General features: G+C 51.8%; 1 long non-coding RNA gene across 2 annotated transcripts in view; it reads left to right on the forward strand.

The window, feature by feature from the left end:
- The window catches only part of LOC125962204 (uncharacterized), a 42,417-nt gene extending 38,888 nt beyond the window's left edge, over positions 1–3,529 (forward strand). For both annotated transcript variants that reach the window (XR_007473723.1, XR_007473722.1), the window contains exon 3: positions 3,047–3,529. This is a non-coding gene — a long non-coding RNA (uncharacterized LOC125962204). The remainder of the gene's footprint in view (positions 1–3,046) is intronic.
- The last annotated feature ends 9,557 nt before the right edge of the window (positions 3,530–13,086 follow it).

Genomic DNA, 13,086 nt, shown 5'->3' on the forward strand with positions numbered 1-13,086 from the left:
TCCTTGGCTCTGGGCCCAGCGCCAGGAACACAGTCCGTAAATATTTGGGGAGTGAATGGTGCCCGCCCCTCCCCACACAGCCGACTCATATAGCCACAGAAGGCTTGCAAGAGAAGGAAGCCTTGGTGCCCGTCTTCATCAGCCTTGCTGATGGATGTTCTTCCGAAAATCTAGCCTCTGTCCTTCAGGGGCCCCTTTACTTGGTATTGGGACCGAAATGAACTGGTCTGGTCTTTGGAAAGTTAACCATGGTCCTCACCCCGCTCCACTGTGCCCCCTCCTGGAGAGTTGTCTGCCCGCTGTCACCCTGTCTGGAAGTGCTCAGCCCTGGGTGGGCGCCCCAAAACTCCTTGGGAGTCCCCTTTCCTGCCCTACTGGGAGCCTGGAGGGGAACAGCAGCCTTCAACTCCCCCTCTCCCGTGGCCTCAGATCAAGACAACAAGGATGTCTTTTGAAGGAAGTCTCTGGACGGTTCCCATGCCAGGCAGCTGGGAATTGGAGGGAACCGGCGGCCGCCGGCTGTAGGGGGATGGCTGAGGTAGTCTCAGGGTGCTCCCCACCCGCACTCCTAGAGCCTTGGGACAGGCAACGGAGCAGGAGAGCTGGAGTCGGGGCAGGCAAGGAGGTGCTCGTGTGTGCTCTTCCAATTTAGCTCTGTGGGTCTGCCCTCACTTCATGATACTCCCCTGGCCCACTGTCTTGTCATGTAATATGCATGGGATAGAGTATGCAGTAAGTAGTTAATAAATGTTAACCATTATTACTAAGACTTTTAAGACTCAAAGACCAAGTTCTCCACGTTCCCTCAGCCCTGAGTTCCGGGTGTGCTTCTCATTGCCTGGGGGAAGGAAGGCTGTGTAGGAAATAATATACTTTGGGACTGGACAAACCCCTGCCCCAACCCGCCTGCCCTGAGCAGGCCGACCTGCTCCCAGCCACTGTTGCCCTCCCCACCGGGTTCTCATGGGACCCCAGATCTGGAGTCTTCCTCCATAGTCCTCCAGCCTGGCCAGGCTGGTGCCCATCCCACTTCCAGGAAAAAGGACGTAAACACTGCTGAGATAGATTAGAGCCCCCAGCATCCTCTCCGGAAGTACCAGGATAGTTGGGGTTCCTGTCTGGGTCAGGGAGGTCTGGGAATTCCTAGGGCTTGGGTTAGGGAGCCCAGGGAGTGGGGAAGCACCCATTCCAGGAGCTAAGGAGAGAGGGAGCAGGGTGGTCCCACCCAAAGGTGGCATTTAGACCCCTACCACCTCTGCCTGCATACCTGATGGGTATGAAGTGGTATCTCCTTGTGGTTTTTTTTTTTTTCCGGTACGCGGGCCTCTCACTGTTGTGGCCTCTCCCGTCGTGGAGCACAGGCTCCAGACGCACAGGCTCAGAGGCCATGGCTCACGGGCCCAGCCGCTCCGCAGCATGTGGGATCTTCCCGGACCGGGACACGAACCTGTGTCCCCTGCATCGGCAGGCGGACTCTCAACCACTGCACCACCAGGGAAGCCCTCTCCTTGTGGTTTTGATTTGCATTTCCCAGATGACTAATGATGTTGAGCGTCCTTTTTTTTTTTTGAGCATCTTTTTTTAAAGCGCTTATTGGCCATTTGTGTATCTTCTTTGGCGAAATGTCTATTCAAATGCTTTTTAACCCCCTTGCTGGCACGAAGCCACTAGGCTGTCCTGCCTGCATCCATTCTCCCCGTAGCAGCCTGTCCTTTGCTAAGTGAGGCTCTAGCCAGGCTCTTCCCTGCTTAAACCTTTAATGGCTCCCCACTGCTTACAGCTGAACTTGCCGAACTGTGTCCTGTGGAAAGTGTTTTGGGAGAGGTCAGGAGAGGTTCCTTTGAAGATGGTTCCATGGTCAAATTATGGTCACAATTTAGGGAAATGCTACGTCCTCTCACCCATGCCAGGAGTTTGCCAACACATGTTGGCCCAAGGAAGTCCCAAGGCAAACATTCCCCTCCTTAACTCAGCATTTCCCAAACGAATTTGATGATAAATTCACACTCTCCTCACCTTGTATTTTCTTTTTCACAGCTTTATTGAGATAGAACTCACAAATCATACAACTGACTCATTTAAAGCATGCAATTGAATGGTTTTTAGTATCGTCACAGAGATGTGCAGACATCACTAGTATCAATTTGGGAACATTTTCATCACCCTCAAAAGAAACCCCATACCCCAACCTGCCCCCCTTATCCCTCCCTCTCGTCTCTGGACAGCTACTAATCTACCTTCTATCTCTATATTTGCCTGTTCTGGACACTTCATAGAAATGGAATCATACTAGATGCAGCCTTTTGTGGTGTCTTCTTTCACTCAGCGAAATGTTTTCATGGTTCGTCCATATTGTAATGTGTATCAGTACTTCATTCACTTTCATGGCCAAATAATTGTCCATAGTGTGGATAAGCTACATTTTGATTCATCAGTTGATGGACATTTGTGTTGTTTTTAACTTCGGAGCTATTTTGAATAATGCTGCTATGCACATTCATGTACAAGTTTCTGTGGGAACGTGTGTTTTCATTTCTCTTGGGGTATATACTTGGGAGTGGAATTGCTGGGTCAAATGGTAACTCTATGTTTAACTATTTGAGGAAATTCCAGGCTATTTTGAAGCCACTGTATCATTTTACATTCCCACCAGCAGCGTATGAGGGCTCCAATTTCTCCACATTTTTGCCAACACTTATCTGACTTTTTGGTTCTAGCCATCCTTGTGGGTGTGAAGTGGTATCTCATTGTGGTTTGATTTGCATTTCCCTAATTATTAGAGATGTTGAGCATTTCTCATGTGCTTGTTGACCATTTGTATGTCTTCTTTGGAGAAATGTCTATTCAGATCCTTTGCCCATTTTTAAACTGGGTTACTTGTCTTTTTATTATTGAATTGTAAATGCTATTTATATATTCCAGATACAAATCCCTTATCAGATATATGATGGATCAATATTTTATTTCATTCTGTGGGTTATCTTTTTGCTTTCTTAAAGGTGTCTTTTTATTTATTTTTATTATTTATTTATTTTTATTTATTTAGGCCGTGCCACATAGCATGCAGGATCTCACCCATGCCCCCTGCCGTGGAAGCACTGATTCTTAACCACTGGACCACCAGGCAAGTCCTTAAAGGTGTCCTTTGAAGCACAACTTTGATTAAGTTCAGTGTCTCAATCCATTCTGGCTGCTATAATGAAATACCTCAGACTAGGTAGCTTCTAAACAACAGAAATTTATGTCTCACAGTTCTAGAGGCTGAAAGTCCAAGATCAGGGTGTCAGCATGGTCAGGTGAGGGCCCTCTTCTGGGCTGCAGACTTCTTGTTTTAGCCTCACGTGACGAAAGGAGCTAGGGAGCTCTGTGGGCCTCTTTTATAAGGATACTAATCCCAGTCACGAGGGCTTTGCCCTCATGACCTTATAACCTCCCAGAGGTCCCACCTCCTAAAATCATTGCCTTGGGAATTAGGATTTCAACATATGAATACGGGTGGGGGGATGGGGACACAAACATCCAGCCCACAGCATTCAGTTTATCTATTTTTTCTTTTGTTGTTTGTGCTTTTGGTGTTATAACTAAGAGTCCATTGCCAAATACAAGACCACAAAGACGAACCCCTATGCTTTCTTCTAAGAGTTGTACAGGTTTACCTCTTATATTTAGGTCTTTGATCCATTTCGAGTTAATTTTTGCATAGGATCTGACGTAGTGATTCAACTTCATCCTTCTGCATGTGAATATCCCAGTCCTTCCCTGCAGCCCACCTTGTATATTTACAAAACCTCCAGTAGTATCTCATGGAACCCTGGTGCTTCAGGGAACACCAATTGGGAATTGCCAACCTATATGATCAGGTCCAAGTTTCTTAGCCTAGCCAAGGCCTCTCACCATCTGCCCCCAACTGGCCTCTTGCTGTTCCTTAGACTTGCACTGGGTTTTTCTGCCTCCAGGCCTTAGTATATACTGTTCTAACACTGCACCCAACCACTATCACATTCACACACACCATCCACCTTTTCCTACTGAAATTCACTCATCTTCTAAGGGATAATAATAGCTAACATTTATTGAGCACTTGCTATGTACCTCTTTCCTAAGCGCTTTATTTGTAGTATTATCTCATTTAATGCTTACACTAACCCTATGACGTATATACGCCTATTATCCTCATTTTATGGGTGAGGGAATCGAAGTTCAACATGGGTAAGTAAACTGCCCAAGGTTGCACAGTTAGCAAGTGATGGAGGGAGAATTTAAACCCAGACCGTCTGCCTCCAGAGGCCCTGCTCTAACTAATCACTGCCCTCCAATCAACCTTCGTTTATCACCCCCACTCTGCCCACTACTTCATTGGTACCAAAATATATTTACTGAACTCTACTATGTAGTTTGCTGAAATACCAAGTTAGCAAATGAGTAAAAGAATGAATAGAACTTCATTGTCAGAGCTGGAAGGGCTTCAAGCTTCCTGGAATGTGGGGTACACTCCAGGATAACAGGCTCTGTGACTCACCCAGGGTCACAAGGTGGGGCAGAAACCATGTCAGGACGAGGTCTCTACCTCCTGCTGGTAGCTTTGATGCCATGCCTGCTGTGTCTCCATTCAACATACGTTTATTGAGTTCCTTGCCTGTGCCAGGCCCCAGTCTGAGCCCCATCTGAGACAAACAGAACAAGACCCCTGGGACCCTGCCCTGTCTCTCTCCCCGGGGACAATGGGGCTTAGGCCTGGCAGGGTTCCTCCAGGGTTTCAAGGGCCATTCCCTGGGCTCCGACTCAGCTTTCCCTGTTCCCTTGGAGGAAGCGCTGAGAATGGGAGATGGCAGGCAGTCAGGGGCACAGAGCTGGCCGGGAGGAAGGGCCCCAGCTCCAGTTCTTTTCCTGGCACCCTTGTTTGCTGTGTGTCCCTGACTTCCGGTGGTTGTTTCCGCCCCACCCATAACCTCCCTGGCTGAGTGGGCAGCTGGCCTGGGACTGGAATTCTCCCACCATCCTCAATTTCAGCCATCTCTCGGATAGGCAGTCCCTCAAAGCCCAACAGACCTGGATGAGAATCTTGCTCCCTCCACCAGCTGCATGACCTTGGGCCTTTCACTTTGCCAGTCTAAGTCTTTGTTTCCTCTTCTGGAAAAGGGGACAATGGAACTGACCTCACAGGTTTGTCATGAAGAATAAAAGACATAATATACATAAGGCGCCTGGCACAATGAGACTCCCAATACAAAATGTTATCTCTTTTCTCAGCCTAGCTCTTCCCACTTTCCTCCTCCAGGAAGTCTTCCAGGATGCCCTCTTTCCCCTGTCTCCCCATTCCTGTGTTGGGGTCCCAGTCTGAGCCCTGGGGAAGGCCAATTGGGCTCCTGCGTGATGGAGGTGCTATGATGGGGCTCTCCAGGTGCTGATATCTCCATGAGCTCTCAAGTGTCCATTTCTCTCACGTAGACGTATCCACGTCTCATAGGGAATGGGGCTGAAGGGGACCCACAGGGAGCTTCATGAGTTTTTCAATGGATGAGTTCAATTCAATGTACATCATTGACCTCGACTCCAAGCAGAGCACTGTGGTAGGAGCTATTGGCAGGGTGGAGAGAGAGGGGGGTCTGAGCTTACTTTTCCTGGAGTATTGAGCTATAGGGGGAGAGATAGCCACTGCCACCCCCACACCCATTGCAATGAAAAATAACTTTTATTGAGCTATTACTATGTGATAGACATTGTGCAAATTCTTTTACTCTCCACAATGACTCCATGCTTAGGGTGCAATTTTAAACTCAATTTTACAGACATAGAAACTGAGGCACAAAGAACTTAAGCAACTTTGCTCAAGTGAATAAGTGACATCTGGCCAAATGTGACAGATGCTATATCAGAGGGAGAAACAGGGTTATGCTGGAGCAGAAAACATCCACTGAGATCCAGGGAGCCTGGGAAGATGATGGGTTTCAGCTGGCCTTGAAGGACGAGGAGTTGTTCATGGGCAGGAAGAAGTAGGAGCACTGCTTGCAGGCAAAGTCCTCAAGAAGGGGGCGAGGGCTTCCCTGGTGGCGCAGTGGTTGAGAGTCCGCCTGCCGATGCAGGGGACACGGGTTCGTGCCCCGGTCCGGGAAGATCCCACATGCCGCAGAGCGGCTGGGCCCGTGAGCCATGGCCGCTGAGCCTGTGCGTCCGGAGCCTGTGCTCCGCAACGGGAGGGGCCACAACAGTGAGAGGCCCGCGTACCGCAAAAAAAAAAAAAAAAAAAAAAAAAAGAAGGGGGCGAGCAGGCATTTGGGGGATGAAGATCTGCCTGGCAGTTGGGGCTGTGTGGGGAGGACGGGAGTGCAGAGGGCAAGGGCAGAAGGTGAACAGGACGGTCATGGAGGACCTCAAGCCCCCGGCTGAGGACCTGGGCTTCAGGTTTGGTTCTGCAAGGCACCCAAGGTAGTGTTTTAAGTGGAGTCAGATCAGAGGAGAGGAGGAGGGCCTCCTGGGGCCAGGTGACAATTGTCTCAGGGGAGAGAAGGGAAAGATATGGTGGGTAGCCCGATGCCAGGTGCTCCCTGCGTATGATCTCAGCCTCCCAACAGTCCCTAGAGGTGGGCATGATCATCACCTCTTTGTAAATAAACTGAGCTGATCAGAGGTGGGTTAGAGGCTAATGGCATTGGGGTGGGGGCCCTGTTCCCTAAGGTGAGGCCAGGCCCCAGACCATGTTTGCCCACTGGCGGCGAGGGTGGGTGTGCAGTACTCTGAGGTCTTCTCAGGGTGTCTGTGGGTGCAGAGAGGAGGGTGGGCATGGAATGAATGAGGTGGGGCTTCTGGGGTTACAAATGGGGTCACCAAGAGAGCTAGAACAACAGGGGGTCAAAAGGCAGGAAGGGCAGAGCTGAGGGGCCGGAGCCCAGGGTGCAGGTGGTGAGAGGCCTGCGGGGGTTGGGACCGCAGGGGTTGTCTTCAGTGAGTTTGTGGTGGGCCTGGCTGACCACTGGCCTCATCAACAGCAGAGCTCAGGCTGGTGCTCTTGGGGAAAGGCCTGGGTTTGGGGTACAAACCTTGGGGTCCCTCCTGGCCTCTGGCCTCCATGTCTATCTCTAGCCCTGCCCTGGGGCCTCGGGCAGATTGCCAGCCAGACCTGCGCCTCCACGTAGGAGGCCCTAGAGGTCCCCGACTCGCTGGCTGTCCTTACTGCTGACTTCTCCCGTGTGCCCTGCATCCCATAGCCACCAACTCCTGCCCACACTCCTCGTCCAAATATCTCGACAGTCCACCTACATCTCTACAGTAAGGCAGCCCCTCACCCCTTCTCACTTCTCTCTCCACATCAGCCCCCAGATGGGTCTCCCTGACTCCCAACCAGAGGAAGCTTTTGAGTCCACAAAGGCTGTCAGCTTACTCCAAGGCATGAACCCATCACTTCCCTTCAGTTCCAAGGCCAGCAAGCTGAAGCCCAAACTCCAGGCTCTAGTGCTTTCCTGAGCATGTCCCTTACAGCCAGCTGTACTTGTGATTACTGCCCAGTGTCCTACCTACTGCATCTCAGTGCCCCCCACCTCTCCACACTCCACTCGTAAGTTCCCTTCTCAGCAGCCGTGGTGGACTGTGCTCTCACCCATCGCAGAGCTATACCTGTCGGGGGCGTGGTCCAGAGCAGTTCAGCCACTTCGGGAGTGGCCTTCACATCCTCCAAGCCCCATCTGACTCTTTACCTCAGATGAGTCCCTGATGCCCAGGACAACCCCCCAGAGAGAAAAGGCCAAGCCCCTGGGGGATTGTTTTACAGGAAAGTGAAATCTCCATCATTGCCCTCATCATGCTAACAGTTAAGCGGACAGGGCAGTGCTAGGGCCTGTCTGGAACCCCTGCCTGCCCCGCCCACTCCCCACTAAATCATTCTTTGTCCCAGCTCTTCCCCCAGCACCATTTCCTCCCTGCCACCACCACTCCCACCTTCATGGCTGCCTGAGTCATTTTATACCCCAGGGCCCTGGTTTCTGTGTGTGATGCTGTAACATCCTGCCCCATCCCTGCCAGGTAGGGCTCCCCGCCTTTTAATAGCAACCTTCAGGAAACAGGCCCTAAGCCACAAAAAGGTTGCCCAGTGGTGAGAATTTCTGTGATCCTGGCAGGAAAGGAGAGGGCCATGAGGAGGAGGAATGTCTGCTGTCTCCCAGATCAGAGTCCAGAAGGGTGCCCTGGCTTGCACATCAGACTCTGGGTCCCTAGAGCAGGCTTGCACCTCCCCGCGCCGTCTGCCTTGTCATCTACTCTTTAGCTCACTGAAACTTGCAAGCAGATTTCAAATCAGCGGCAACTCGCCCCACTGCCCTTCTTGCCGCTGGCCGCTCAGGGGTGAGGTCCCAAGTGAGGGGCTGGTTGGGGACGGGGCGGTGCTGGGATGAGGGGCGAGAGCTGGGAGGAGGCTACAACCTGCGTTACTCAGGGCCCTGGCCCGTCCGGAGCGGGCGGGGAGGAGGAAGTGAGTCAGTGGGCACAGCAATTCATGCCTCAGAATTCTGACTTTCCTTTTCAACCCACTGAGCCAAGACGTTTGTCCCAACAGGATCCTGCGGTGGGGGAGGGGAGGGGAGGAGAGCAAGAGGGTATTTATGAGACAGAGCTGGCCTCTCACTCACCTCTACCAGGTTCACTTTTTTAGGGCCATAAACAGTATGTGGCCAACTGAATTCAGCCAGACGTGCAGTGGTTGAAGACCTACTGTGTGTGAGGGACTGTCATGGGTGCTGGAAATACAGGTGTAATGGACAGTGAGCACAGCTAGTACTTAGTGAGCGACTTCTGGGTCCCAGTTCTGCTGTTTTTCAACAAACCTGTGAGTCTGGTATCTGTGTCCAATTTATAGTGAGGAAACTGAGACTAAGAGGTGAAGGGACTTGTCCAAGGTCACGGCCCTATCAGTCTCTAATCATACCATGAGCCCAGCCTACAAGTCAGTGCAAGGCCTGGAAGATGCACGAGTGATTACATCCGTGTGTGTGTGTGTGTGTGTGTGTGTGTGTACACAGGGGTGCATGGGGCAGGGGTGAGGGAAGGAAGTGAAAACTCATGAAAGAATTCAAAGAACAAGTGGATATTTCCCAAGTGAACGAGGGGGTGTAGGGAGGCAGAGGTATCAGCAAGTGGCACGGACCAGCCCTGGCGTGTCTGTGGAATCCTGCCAGGGGCAAGGCGCTGCGACAGAGGCTGTGACAGGGAAGCAGGCTGTGGGGACAAGGGGGAGGTGCTGAGCCCGTTCCGGACGCTCAGAATCTGGGAAGCCTGTGGGTGGCCAGCTGGAGGTGACTGGCAAGGGTTGAACATCAAGGCTGGAGCCTGGAGGTGCTTGGGTGGGGGTCATCGGCATGGGGGAGGATGGTAATGCACAAAGGGTGATCCGGGGAGGCAGAGGGATGAGCACGAACAGCAGCCCAGGGTGGGCTGAGGAATCCCGCAAGGGGGTGAGGGTGCTGGGCAGAGATAGTGCAGGAGGAGGGCCAAGAGAAGGTGCAGAGGGCAGTCAACAGGGTCACTGCTGCCACCCCAGAGAGGTCAGGGGCAAAGGACCAAAGTCTACTACCAGGCGTGCCCCCCAGAGGAGGCTGGTTCCCAAGTGGATAAGGTTTCAGTGAGATGAGGGGGCTGAAACCAGGTTGGGGAGGTAGAAGGGACCAAGACAACCCAAGGGCAGAATCCCTACTCCAGGGAGAGCAGACAGGTGATGATCTCAAGGATGTGACTTCTAAGCTGTGTGTGTCCTGGAAGAACAGAAGGCAGCCAAGATGACTGGGGGATGGGGGATGCAGGGTGCCTGGAGGAGATATTCACACCTCTTGCACCTTGGGCATCTCAGTATTTTCAGCTGTAAAGTGGGAGACATCTCCACCTCATAAGGTTATTAGAAGATAACATACATAAAGGGCGGGACACACAGTAGGTGCTCAATAAACGTAAGCTTCCCTTCTGAATTCAAATGTTCATAAAACATTCAGAGACACATAGTCACATAGGCAAACAGGTGTGAATGTGCAAGGGACCATGTGCACAGATACATGTTCCAATCAACATGTATATAGGAGTGCTCCATAGACAACCACACATGGCCCTCCACCCTTAGCAGTAGCTCTAGGAAGTTAGTAGGAGTGTGTGGAGGAGGCAGATGAAGCCCCCCACCTGTCCAGATTTCCCACCTGGCCAATAAGAACCCTGCCAATAAGAAGGCATCTCCCCAAGAAATGGCAAGGGCCTAGGGGGCTGGTGACTCAGCTCAGCTGGGGCTACCAGGTGGGTCCCCGTGGCCTCCCAAACTTGAAAAGGCCACCTTGGCATGAGGTAGAGAATGCTATAGAGTCCTAATCTCCCAGCCAGGAGGGCAGGGCTTGTGCAGCAAGGCCAGGCCGTGGCGGGCAGCAAGGGGACCATGGAGAGGGTTGAAGGAACTAGAAAGACAAAGGGGTTGGCCAGCATGGAAGTTTCCTGATGTCTGCAGCCTGCTCGCCAGGCCCCTGTGGGGGTCACTGTCCATTTATCCCTGGAACCCCTCTGCTCTTTCCCTCCCCCACCCGCTGCGTACCCCACCACACATGTACCTGAAGTCCGAGTCAAATCAGCGCCCTGGATCCTTCTCACTCACTCTCTCCCTCCCTCCCTCTGCCCCTGCCCCTGCTCAGCCCACTTCACCCATTGCCTAAATGATTACAGCAGCCCCTTCCTGCTCCCCAGCCCAGTTCGTCTTGGTAATGCCAGCTTCACGCTGTAGCGAAAATGTTCTTTCTAACACCCCCATTGTTCCATAATCACCAGCCCTGAAACATAATGCAATGTTTAAATTTGAGAGCTTTCAGAACATGAGGCCAGGATGAAACCCTGGCCTCCTGAAGAAGCCCTCATTCATCTTTGAACCCCTGAGGGTTCTCAGCTCTGTGCCAGTACATAGCAGGTTGTCAAGGAATGCTTGAAACTGACAGATTCTGAGCCAGAGAAGTTGCCTGGCCTGGATGTCTTTCCTCCCCCACATCTGGGGCACAGGAGAAAGGAAATCTGATAAACCCATTCATGCTTCACTGCTCCTCGCTCCCTCCCCAGTAATTTGCATTTTCAATTCATGTCAGAGATACAGACCGGAGTCTTAGTTCCATAGCTGAGATTTGGTCCATTTAGTTCAAGGAATATTAGGAGCCTTGGGACACAAGGGATGCCAGGTGAGGAATAATAAGGGATTCCTTCCAGCCTTTCGTTTCATAGATGGGGAAACCGAGGCCTGGAGGAGGAAAGGAACTTGCTCAAGGTGAGAGGACAGAAGACGGCCTGCATCCAGCCCTCGTGGAACCACAGTTCCACTCCATCCATATCTCTCCATCTCTGCACTAACCTTCCTATGAGAAGTGAGTGAGCAAGTGGTATGCTCTGGGGCTCTGGGAGAGGGAGATGGGGAGGGGGGGAAGTGTTGTGTGTGTCAGGGGGGAGCAGCAGAGGAAGGCTGGTATGAACACAGCAGGCACTGAATAAATGGAAGGTACCTTTACAGAATATGACGTTGTCATGTTACAACTGGGAAAACTGCATCTCAAGTTAGGCCCCAACTCTTCTGCGTTCTTCTCTTGAGGCTCCCTCTTGCTAATAATCCTTTCCTTCTCACTTGTCCAGATACTCCTCCTCCAGGAAGCCTCCCTGACTCTACAGCAGAACCCACAGTTTGTATGTTGTCATGTTTGCCCACAGAGGCAGATGGACCCCATCCAAGATTTGGTTCAATGTCAAGACTGATGATGCCACACGCACGCTAAGAGGGAATGAAAAGGTTTATTATTTACATAACTGAGGTCTCTGCAGGAGCAGGGCTGGCTTCTCAAACAGGTCCAAAATGGCTTGAGAGAGCGAGGAAAGGAGATTGGCCTGGGTTTTTACTGTGGTGAGGGAGTGAGGCCAGGTGAGCATTTGTGAGGAAAGTGGCTTGCAAGGTTCGAATCTCCCATGGACGCCAAAGGAGGCAGCACAGCACCCAGGCTTTCTTTTTTTTTTATTACCAAGCTATGAGCTTGTCCAGGTGGGAGGCACAAGGGGAAGAGGGAGAGGGGACGGCTTAAAAGGTGTCAGCAGTCAAACATCAAAAACTGGGCTCAGACTCCTCATTACACATGTTATTCTCCTTGTTTACATTTCTAGGTGGGTCCCTTCTCTGCAGGGAAGGGTTGGCATGGGTCAACTGAGGATGAGATGAGGCTGTGGATGATAATGTCACTTACATCAGAGGATTCTGGACCTTTGGCATGAACTGGGGATTTCTCTTTCTGCATCTCTCCAGCCCAGAGATCCCTCCAGTCCCTTCATCCCTCCATTCCCATTCCATCTCCCCCAGATCTGTCCGACACTCCCCCACATTCCTTAGCTTGGGCCCTCCCCCTACCAGGCACCCGTGCTCCCACTCCCACATTCCCTCTGGACACTCCCCAGAGTGGAAAAACCATCCCTCATCCCTTTCCTGCTCCCAGCCCTGGGATCGGACATGCTGGTCATTCCTGTTTGGGATGGCCAAAGAGATAACACCTGGCATGGAGCCCATCTGTCATCACAGAACTCTCAAAGCTGTTTCAGGTGGGGCCCCTGTCCACACTGAGTGTCCACCCTGGCCCCTGGGCTCCTGGCCCTGTCTGTTTCCTCCTTCTCTAAGAATGAGGTGGAGGACCCAGCAGCCAGCTGGAAGGAGAGCAAGGTAACTGTTCAACTTCCATCCAGGTCAGCTTCCTGTTCCTTGGCCCCACATGTCCTAACCCCTGGAGACTCTGGGCCGCAAAGCAGACCATGGAGAGAGGCTGGGCAGCTCTGAGAGTCAAAGCTTGGGAACAAATGCTGCTCCAAGGGCAGACAGGGATGAGTGTCCACTCCCCAAACACCGCAGAGAACGCTGCTATCACAGCTGCTTTTGTTTAGGCATGTCTGGCTTTCTGACCAACATCTGGAGTTTGTCTCTTAAAAACACAGCTGTGGCCAGTGGCCTCCAGTCCTAGCTCTACCTCCCATGAGCTGCGTGACCTTGGACATCCATGTTCCTCCTTAAGTCAAATGAGGAGTCAAATGAGGCCAGGAGAATATGAGAGTCTGCAGGTG

Source organism: Orcinus orca, chromosome 19 (assembly GCF_937001465.1).
Source record: "Orcinus orca chromosome 19, mOrcOrc1.1, whole genome shotgun sequence".
Taxonomy (NCBI): Eukaryota; Metazoa; Chordata; class Mammalia; order Artiodactyla; family Delphinidae; genus Orcinus; species Orcinus orca.